This window comes from Helianthus annuus, chromosome 3 (genome assembly GCF_002127325.2).
Source record: "Helianthus annuus cultivar XRQ/B chromosome 3, HanXRQr2.0-SUNRISE, whole genome shotgun sequence".
NCBI classification, from domain to species: domain Eukaryota; kingdom Viridiplantae; phylum Streptophyta; class Magnoliopsida; order Asterales; family Asteraceae; genus Helianthus; species Helianthus annuus.
In genome coordinates, this window is record NC_035435.2 from 89,388,661 (window position 1) to 89,398,322 (window position 9,662).

The following is a 9,662-nucleotide window of genomic DNA, read 5'->3' on the forward strand; positions in this document are numbered from 1 at the left end:
CAAAAAATACCTTTGTCGGTGTGAAATGTTGTTTTCTCTTCATCTTCTTTTTTCATCTGGATCTGATGGTATCCTTTGTAAGCATCCAGGAAGCACTTGAAGGGGAAGCCGGTAAGCGAGTCAACCATTAGGTCAATTTCTGGTAATGGATAGCAATCCATTGGGCATGCTTTGTTTAGATCCTTGAAGTTAATGCACATCCTCCAGGATCCATCAGGTTTACAAACCCTTACCTGGTTGGCTATCCAAGAATGATACTTGACCTCTCTGAGGATTCCGGCATGAACAAGCCCTTCAAACTCCTGACAGGTTGTGGTGTGTAAGAAACGTGATATGATTTTATTAATATTTTAAGCCCATTTTACGCATAATTCAAGTTTTAAATTTATAAAACACGATATTATACTAACACTAAACACACACTTGGGCAAGTGCACCCATCGTGAGAATCGTATAGTGTTGGTAAGATACCGAGGTCATCCAAGGACACAAGAGCTTTTAATACCGATTTATCCTCAACGTCTAATCAGTCTAAATTTTTTGAGAAAAGTTTTGAAACATGAAATTTAAACTAAGAATGAAAAATAAAATAAAAATAAAAACTGATAGACAAGATAGAATCACTTGGATCCAACTCGTCTGTAATGTATCCTTTGATGATTTTCACACTTTTGGACTTTTTAAAGAGATTCTTTTAGTTATAGTAGCAGACCCTTCTTTTGAAGGTGATGTTACCCTCAACCCAGTGGTCTGATTCAACAGGGATACAATGCCAAAGGATTGAAATATTGAAAGACAATTAAGTAAGTTATTAATGCGAAAAGTGGTAGGCCCTCTTTTGAAGGTGACGTTACCCTCGGATAAGTGGTTTAAGTCAGCTAGGATACAATCCTAAGAAGCAGGTTTAAAGTATTAATAGTACTTTACATATGAGGGGTTTAAGCTATTCGTACCCACGCCATCTAATACCGTTGGGCATTGAAGGAGGTCCTAGTAAGATTGAGCCAGGTCCTCGCAGGATCTATACACTGAACAAGACAAGAACTTTTACACACCATACCCCTAACCCCCTTCCAGGTAGTGAACTCGCTTTATATAGACCGTAAAGACGCGAATGATGACATCTTTTACTTTATATAGACATTAAAGTAACGTCAAGACACCATGAAGAAATGATAAGGAAAATTCACCTTCAACATAAGAAAGTAGTTATTAAAGTCATTAATACAAAACTAAATAAAAAGTGCCGAAAGATTAAAAATCAAAAGTAATACATTAAAAACTTGTCTTCATCAAGTGATGTCAAAGGCTTAGCCAAACATGGCATTCGATGGGAAAGAACTCTTACGATCAATCTTGGATCCCGAGACTACTACACACACTCTAAAGATGGATGATGGTGGTGGGTGTTCGTGTTATAGTGGTGGTGGAGTGGTGGCAAATTGGGAGAGTAGTGGTTTGCCAAGGGATGCCTTTGAAGTGAACCAAGCACCCTATTTATAGCCTGAACAGAACCCTGGCCACGGCCCCGTGGCCAGTATCTTTTCTTCCTTCTTTAATTAAAATTTTCAGCAGAGGGCCCCACACGACCCTGTGGTCAACTCTTTGTTGTACTATCAAGATTCTGCGTATCTTAGAGTTGACCAATTGCAAAGTTTCAATCTTTCGTTTGTGGGTGAGGAAGTCTCTCATGAATTTTGAGTACTTTGGCATTTAAGTGAGGACTTCCACAAATGGAAGATTGATTTGCAATTGTTTTAGTAAGTTTATGAATTTTGTGAGTTGCTCATATGTCTTTTGGTGAAGTAACCATCCGGGGTAGGGTACCGAGGGGTTTTTGGTAGGTTCGGAATTTTGTGGGGTAGTTGTTTCCTTATGGGTGGAGGGCGAGTTTGAGGTTTGGTTAGGTGGATTATTGTTGGTTGAGGGTAGTGGGGTTTCCTCGGGACCTACGGTCCGGTTTCTTAATGTTATGAGGTGTACTTACGCCTTCGGATTGGTTTCGGTATTGCTAGGTAATGCACCTTGTGGTCTCTCGGAGAAATTTTGGGCTAGTTGACTTAGTTGTTTTTCAATGTTTTGAATACTAGCTTGTTGGTTTCTAATGTTGGATTCTGTTTGTAGGACCCGATCCGAGTACCTTTTTTCGATTTTGGAGATGAGGCGTGTGACGAGGTCTTCAAGCCTCTTCCGTCCCCCTTGTTGAGTGAAATTTTGTGACTCATTTCTTGGTGGTTGTTGAAAGTTTGGTCGTTGAATTTGTTGGTTAGTACTTTTCCCGGGCTCCCTCCAACCAAGGTTAGGGTGATTACGCCATCCTTGGTTGTAGGTACCTGTTGGGGGACCTGACGGCCTAGGTCGATTATCAATGTAGTTTACCATTTCCGTTTGATTTTCCATTTCTTTCATACAACTCCAATTTTCATGTGGCCCACCACACCCTTCACAAGCCATAACCGAGGCCGTTTTTGCCATTTCTAACTTTTAGATTTTTGAAGATAGGGCCTCGATATGGGCTTGTAAAGATGTGCTCTCATCTACTTTATGGGCGCCCTGGGCAATAGATTTTGAGCCTTAGGGGGGTGTGCTATTGAAAAATGTTTTGAGCAATTCCTCAATTTGATTATAAATTTCATTTGGGCGTCGATTACCTAGGAATCCCCGGAGCTTGAGTCGAGTGTTTGTCTCGTGTGTGGCAATAATCCATTATAGAAAGTGGATACTTGTTGCCACACGACGAGACCATGGTGAGGGCATTTCCTCAATAGCTCCTTGAATCTTTCCCAATTTTCATATAAGGATTCCTTGTCCTCTTATGAATATGTATTGATTTCAGTCATTAGTTTAGCGGTTATAGAGGGCGGGAAATACTTATATAGAAATTTTTGGGCAAGTTCATCCTAAGTGTTTACCGAGCCACTTGGGAGGGTGTTTAGCCAAGCCTTAGCCCGGTCTTTTAGTGAAAATGGGAACATTCGTAGGCGGACAACGTCGTTCGAAGCTCCGTTGATCCGGAAAGGGTCACATATTTCCAAGAAGTTGGTAATATGTAAATGGGGATCTTCATCAGCTAGGCCATGGAAGGTTGCGGAATTTTGGAGCATCTTGATCAAATGCGGCCGAAGTTCGAAGCTATTGGCATCGACATTCGGTGTATTGATGGCGGCTCCGAGATTACCGACCGTGGGTCGTAGGTAATCCATTAAGGTACGCTGATGCGCCATTGGGAGTTGGTCCCCCAAAGCCTTCTCTTGATTTTTAGCTTTTAGCCTTTTTCTTAGAAAGCGTTTGGGTTCGTCTAGAGGTTCTTTTATGTCTTTATGTGAACTAGAGCTCATGCACTGCGTAGAGAGTTCGGGCCATGCGATTGAGTTCCAAGTCCTGCGATAAAAACAAAAGAAAGTTGGTCAGATCTCTCACCATGGCCCCGTGGTCAATGACCATGGCCCGTGGTCATGGTTACAGTAGCTGTTTTCTGGATCCTAGTTACTAGGGAGTTCAGCACGGCTCCATGGTGCACCGCCAGGGCCCCGTGGTCACTCTTCTGCAACTCAAAAAGCAAAAACTGCCAGTAAGAATAATGGGCACGGTCCCGTGTCTGACCGAGCACGGCCCGTGCTGAGTTCTGCAGAAACTGAAAAAATAAAAAACAATCCTAAAAAAACAGAAAAAAGAATAAAAATAATTAGGTCGTTGATTTTAAACTTTCTCAAAATCCTTGTGTCCCCGGCAACGGCACCAAGAACTTAGTGTGTGCGAAGCATGATATGATTTTATTAATATTTTAAGCCCATTTTACACATTAGTCAAGTTTTAAATTTATAAAACACGATATTATACTAACACTAAACACACATTTGGGTAAGTGCACCCATCGTGAGCATAGTATAGTGTTGGTAAGATACTGAGGTCGTCCAAGGACACAAGAGCTTTTAATACCGGTTTATCCTTAACGTCTAATCAATCTAAATTTTTTGAGAAAAGTTTTGAAACATGAAATTAAAACTATGAATGAAAAATAAAATAAAAATAAAAACTGATAGACAAGATAGAATCACTTGGATCAAACTCGTCTTTAATGTATCCTTTGATGATTTTTTCACTTTCAGACTTTTTTTAAAAGATTCTCTTAGTTATAGTAGTAGGCCCCTCCTTTGAAGGTAACGTTACCCTCAACCCAATGGTTTGAGTCAGCAGGGATACAATCCCAAAGGGTCAGAATATTGAAAGACAATTAAGTAAGTTATTAATGCGAAAAGTGGTAGGCCCCTCTTTAGAAGGTGACGTTACCCTTGGCTAAGTGGTTTGAGTCAGCAAGGATACAATCCCAAGAAGCCGGTTTAAAGTATTAATAGTAGTCTACTTATGAGGGGTTTAAGCTATTTGTACCCCCGCCATCCAATACTGTTGGGCCTTGAAGGAGGTGCCAGTAAGCTTGAGCTAGGTCCTCGTAGGATCTATACACTGAAAGAGACAAGAACTTTACCAAACCATACCCCTAACCCCCTTCCAGGTAGTTAACCCGCTTTATATAGACCGTAAAGACACGAATGATGACATCATTTACTTTATATAGACAGTAAAGTAACCTCAAGACACCATGAAGAAATGATAAGGAAAATTCACCTTCAACATAAGAAACTAGTTATTAAAGTCATTAATGCAAACCCAAATAAAAAGTGCCGAAAGATTAAAAATCAAAAGTAATACATTAAAAACTTTTCTTCACCAAGTAATGTAAGTGGCTTAGCCAAACATGGCCTTTGATTGACAAGAACTCTTATGATCAATCTTGGATCCCGAGACTACTACACACACTCTAAAGATGGATGATGGATGATGGTGGTGGGTGTTGGTGTTGTAGTGGTGGTGGAGTGGTGGCAAAGTGGGAGAGTAGTGGTTTGCCAAGGGATGCCTTTAAAGTGAACCAAACACCCCTATTTATAGCCTGAACAGAGCCCTGGCCACGGCCCCGTGTCCAGTGGGCACGCCCCGTGGCCAGCATCTTCTCTTCCTTCATTAATTGCAATTGTCAGTAGAGGGCCCCACACGACCCCGTGTCTCCTGGGCACGGCTCCGTGGTCAACTTTTTGCTGTACTATCAAGATTCTGCGTATCTTAGAGTTGAACACGCCCCGTGTAGAGCTGGGCATGACCCCGTGGTGGGCGTAGAAGCTTCTACAGGTTTTTCCTTTTGTGTAGGCCCCTGACCACGCCCCATGCCCAGTTGGGCACGGCCCCGTGGTCAGAGTCTGTTTTCTTGTTTTTGATTTGGGAGATGCTGCCGAGGGGTCGGGCATGTCACGTTTATTCCTTCTTTTTGTATTTATGTTGGTTTTGGCTGCTTATTTGCTCCTTTTGTTCTTTTAAGCTTGTTTGGTCCTGTAAATTCAAAAGGAAGAAAGAAACGCGCTTTTTCCAACATTAGTACTAAAAAGGGTTAGTTTTATGCCTCATTTGATGCAATTTATATATTGCATTTTGCATACATCAGGCTGCAAGGCTTCTCTAGAGCTAAGATTTTTTTCTTGTTGGACAACGGGTTTCACATTAGAGGGAATTTTGAGCTTGTGTTTAGCGATATCTTGGGGGATATCAGTCATGTCTTCAGGACACAATGCAAAGATGTCCATGTTATGCAAGAGCAGCTTCTTGAGATAAGAGAGAGTGTCTTCGGTAAGGTTGGTATTTACCCTTATCCTGTGTTGAGGATATTTTAGGTTAATGATCCATCCTTGTCCATCTACCTCACTTTTCTTTGAGCTTTCCCCTTCAACCAAAAAGGCTTCTTGGGTAGGGTGAAGGGTTGTTATCCCTCTCTCGGTTGGGAACTTCACAGTGCCTTGGCCAACCGAAACCACCATTCCGAACACACTTTGCCTTGGCCTTCCTATGATAACATCATAGTTGGAAGACATGTTGATCAGCACGAAGGTGAGTGGTTTGTTTCTTTCCATCTTTCCTTCACTAAAACAAACACTAAGGGTTATTTGGCCCAAAGGCTTGATTGGTATATCGGCGATACCTTTAATAGATGACTCAGTTGACTGAAGCCTTGAGCGCTCGTTACTACTGAGACGGTTGAAGCGTTTCTCAAACATGATCTCGGTGGCTGATCCCGTGTTAACATCCACGCTTGGAGGCTTGGGAGCGTTAATGTGTCTGCTTCCCACCACCCGAAGGGGATTTACTCTCGAACCCTTTGGTGGCACGTTTTTCCATCAAAGTTTACCATGTTTACTTCCTTACTCTTACCTTCAGCCATTTTATCTCTTACCCCTTTAACCAAATGGGCAAGTTCTCCGGACTTAACAGCTTCTTCGATTCTTTTCATGAGTTGGAAGCAATTGTTGGTGTGGTGGCATTTCTCTTCGTGGAACTCACAGTATTGGGTTGAGTTTTCATTTCTCTTGCTTTTAGGTAAGGGTCGAGGAGGTCGAAAGCTATGTTTTACCTTTTCAGTGGCAAGGATCTCTTGTGGGGTCTTGGTTAAGGCTGTGAAGGTCACAGTCTTTTCCAGGCTTGGAGGGCTCCTGCCTTCAGGCATTTTTGGGTCTGAACTTCTCCATCATTTGTCATAGGAACCATAGTTTCTTCTTTTCCTGTTAGGTTGGTTGTTTCTCCAACTAGGACCCCTTTTCCTTTGCTCTTTAATGTCAACAGCTTCCTCCCCACGAATGTGAGCTTCAGCCATTTCGAGGGCCTCCTCAAGGGTTTTAGGTAGGCACTTATTGAAATCCCTTGTAATGTACTTAGAGGTGATGGCATTCATGAACCCTGCCACCCTTATTTTTTCATCAGCACCCATGTGGGTTAACCCTTCCTTCTTGTATCTTTCGATGAAATCTCTAAATTTTTCATCATCTCATTGCTTGATCTGAAAAATCAGTGTAGCATCCTTGACATACCTCCGTTGTTGTGAAAAGTTGGCCAGGAAATCTTTGCTCAGATCGTCAAAAGTTCGAATGCTTCTTTCGGGTAAGTCGTTGAACCATATCTAGACATACCCTACAAGGGTTTGCATGAACATGAGACAACACTCGACATTGGACCACTTTTCAATCCTTGCTGCCCCGGTAAAGATTTGGAGGTGGTCTTCAAGATCTTCAGTTCCATTATAGGTTCTTATGTGGGATGGCATTTTAATCCGGGTTTGAAAATCATAATCAGCAATTTGTTGGGAAAAACAAGACAAATTGTTAGGCTTTTAAGGTTTGGCTAGATCTTCTTCTACTTTTGAGGCCAGATTATTGTTTGTGGCTCCTTGGTGGTTAGTTAACACTTAGTTGATGAATTGTTGCCAAGGAAAGTGTGCAATCATCTGAGCCATCATCTGCGGCATCAGGTTAAAGCATTGAAGGCATTCGGGTGTAGCCGTGTAGTTCAGTCCCATGGGGGTGCTCAGGGCTGCACTTCTAGCCATAGGGAGAACGGCTAGGGATTATTCCCATGTTGTAGAAACGAGAAGAGGAAGGCTTGAAGCTGGTGACTGCAGAAGTTGATCTAGAGTTGTCTCATACCCCAATGGTGCACCAGTAGCAACTGGTTGGGAGGTCAACAAGGGAAAAGTAATCGGATCTAGTCTTCCAACAGCATAGGACTCGGGTTAGGTGGAAGGTAACTAGGACTAGCTTCGAATCGGGATGTAGTCGGTTGTGAGTGACTAAAAAGAGGTAGGGGTAGCCCTGGTGACAACGAAGGTTTAGGTTCATCATAGTCCAGCCTTGTTCTTACTCCTTTTTCTCTTTCTCAGCTTACAAACGGGTTGAGAAGAGATTTTAAATGCAGGAAGTTGTTTGCTACTCCTTCGGGTGTCAAATCGATGCGTTCTGGTGTACTTGTAGCACCGATTTGAGGAGAAGGAACCCCTGAGCGAGAAGGGGTTGGTGTTTGAAAAGAGGAGAACTCTGGTAACATGGTTCCTGTCGGAGTGCTTCCCTGAGTAGCAAAATGGTGTAGATGTTGTTGGTGGTGTTTGGCCAGCATTAGGTGTTGAAGTACGAGATATTTGATTCACCTCACTAGGAGACTTGCTTTCAGACATAAACTTGATGGAGTTGGAGCTACACTACTGTCTTTTATGATAAACTTAGCGGCGTAGCCCCATGGTGCGTGCCAACTTGTTGCTACAAAAAATATAAGACCAAGAATAGTGACTGGGCTGGCTAGGCAAAAGGGTTCAAGGGTTCTGATTTGCCTAACGCAGGTCATGGGGTCCAATACATAGGGTTGGATCATTTTGTTATTGATTGCTTTGAATTCTGGATTGAAGAATATTCAACCCAAAATGTTTGTATGCAATGTGATAGTGTTGAAGTGAGTGAAAAATAAAACATGCAAGAACCAAGTTCTAGAGATAAGAAGTGAGGTTTTTCGGAATAGTCAACCGAATGACAATATGTTGTCATTTATAGAGAAGAGGCCAACTATAAGAAGTAACCTTTGACTGGTGATCCATGGCTGTAGTGGAGAGCTTACCATTTTTGGCAGGTTAAAGGCTTCAGACCTACGGGTACAAGGATCTGTCTCTCCACATGCTCCTTTTGCGGCTGAGTGGGGGAGTTCACACGTAAGGTGTGATGTGACCAGGCACTGTCTTATGCTTTTTGCTGTTCACAACAGTTATTCAATTCCGAACCCTTTTACCTTTCAACCCTTTAAGTTGTATTGTATTCTAGCCAATTTATTAACCTTGAAATACCCACGTTATCAACATCAAAAAACATAAAAAGATAAATCTGTAACTTTTATGTTACCAAAGCAAAGCATCACGAGGCAAAGCACAATTCTTGTAAAAGACAAGAATACCTTGTGTATTTTAGACCAAGGGGTATGGGGGCCGGCTTAGGCCCGGCGAAGGCCGGCGCCGGTCCCCCACACCGCCCCCTTGGCCCGTGATGTTAAAACCGGCGTGCTGAAGACGTTGAAGACATGCCCATTTGTTTGAAAATATAGCCGTTGAACGGCTATAAACAATTAAAAAAAATCACTTTTCTATAAAACCATCTCACTTTATACCATTTTTCACCATTTTCTCCCCACTTTCAACCCAAAATACTCTCATTTTTATACCATTCTTTTATAAAAAAAATATCTTTTCATCCACAATGGCATCTAATTCTTGGTTGTCCTAGGGTTCTTCGGACGAAGAGGAGATGTTTTTCGCAAACGCTGTGGTAAAGGCGGTGCAGATTCTTATGGAAGAGGAAGAGGAAGACGTCTCCTCTGAAAGCGTTATTACCAGACGAATACGGATTAACAGAGACCGCGAGGGTTTGTCATTAATAAATTTTATTATCCTTATTCCTTATTTTCTCATATTTATATATTTTTTACGACAGGAGCGCACGAGAAATTGGTGAACGATTATTTTTTTCGGATGCACCCCTTTACAACGCCGACTTTTTCAGATGAAGGTTCCGAATGAGTCGTCGGTTATTCACACGGATTGCTGATGATTTGGCGGTGGTAGACCCGTTTTTCACGCAACGACCCGATGCTCGGAATTATGAAGGGTTCACAACGTTACAAAAGTGTACTGCGGCCATTCGCCAACTGGCGTACGGGACAGTGGCCGACGCTTTGGACTAGTACTTACAGATGTCGGCAAGAACTACGCGGGAATGTTTGTATCGGTTTTGACCATAATGTGGTGAAACTGT

The 9,662-nt window shown here is 42.3% G+C and overlaps 1 non-coding gene across 1 annotated transcript; it reads left to right on the top strand.

Annotated features, from left to right (window-relative positions):
* Positions 1–2,739: 2,739 nt before the first annotated feature.
* Positions 2,740–2,846, top strand: LOC118490871. The gene has a single exon (XR_004890096.1). It is a non-coding gene; the product is annotated as a small nucleolar RNA R71 (small nucleolar RNA).
* The last annotated feature ends 6,816 nt before the right edge of the window (positions 2,847–9,662 follow it).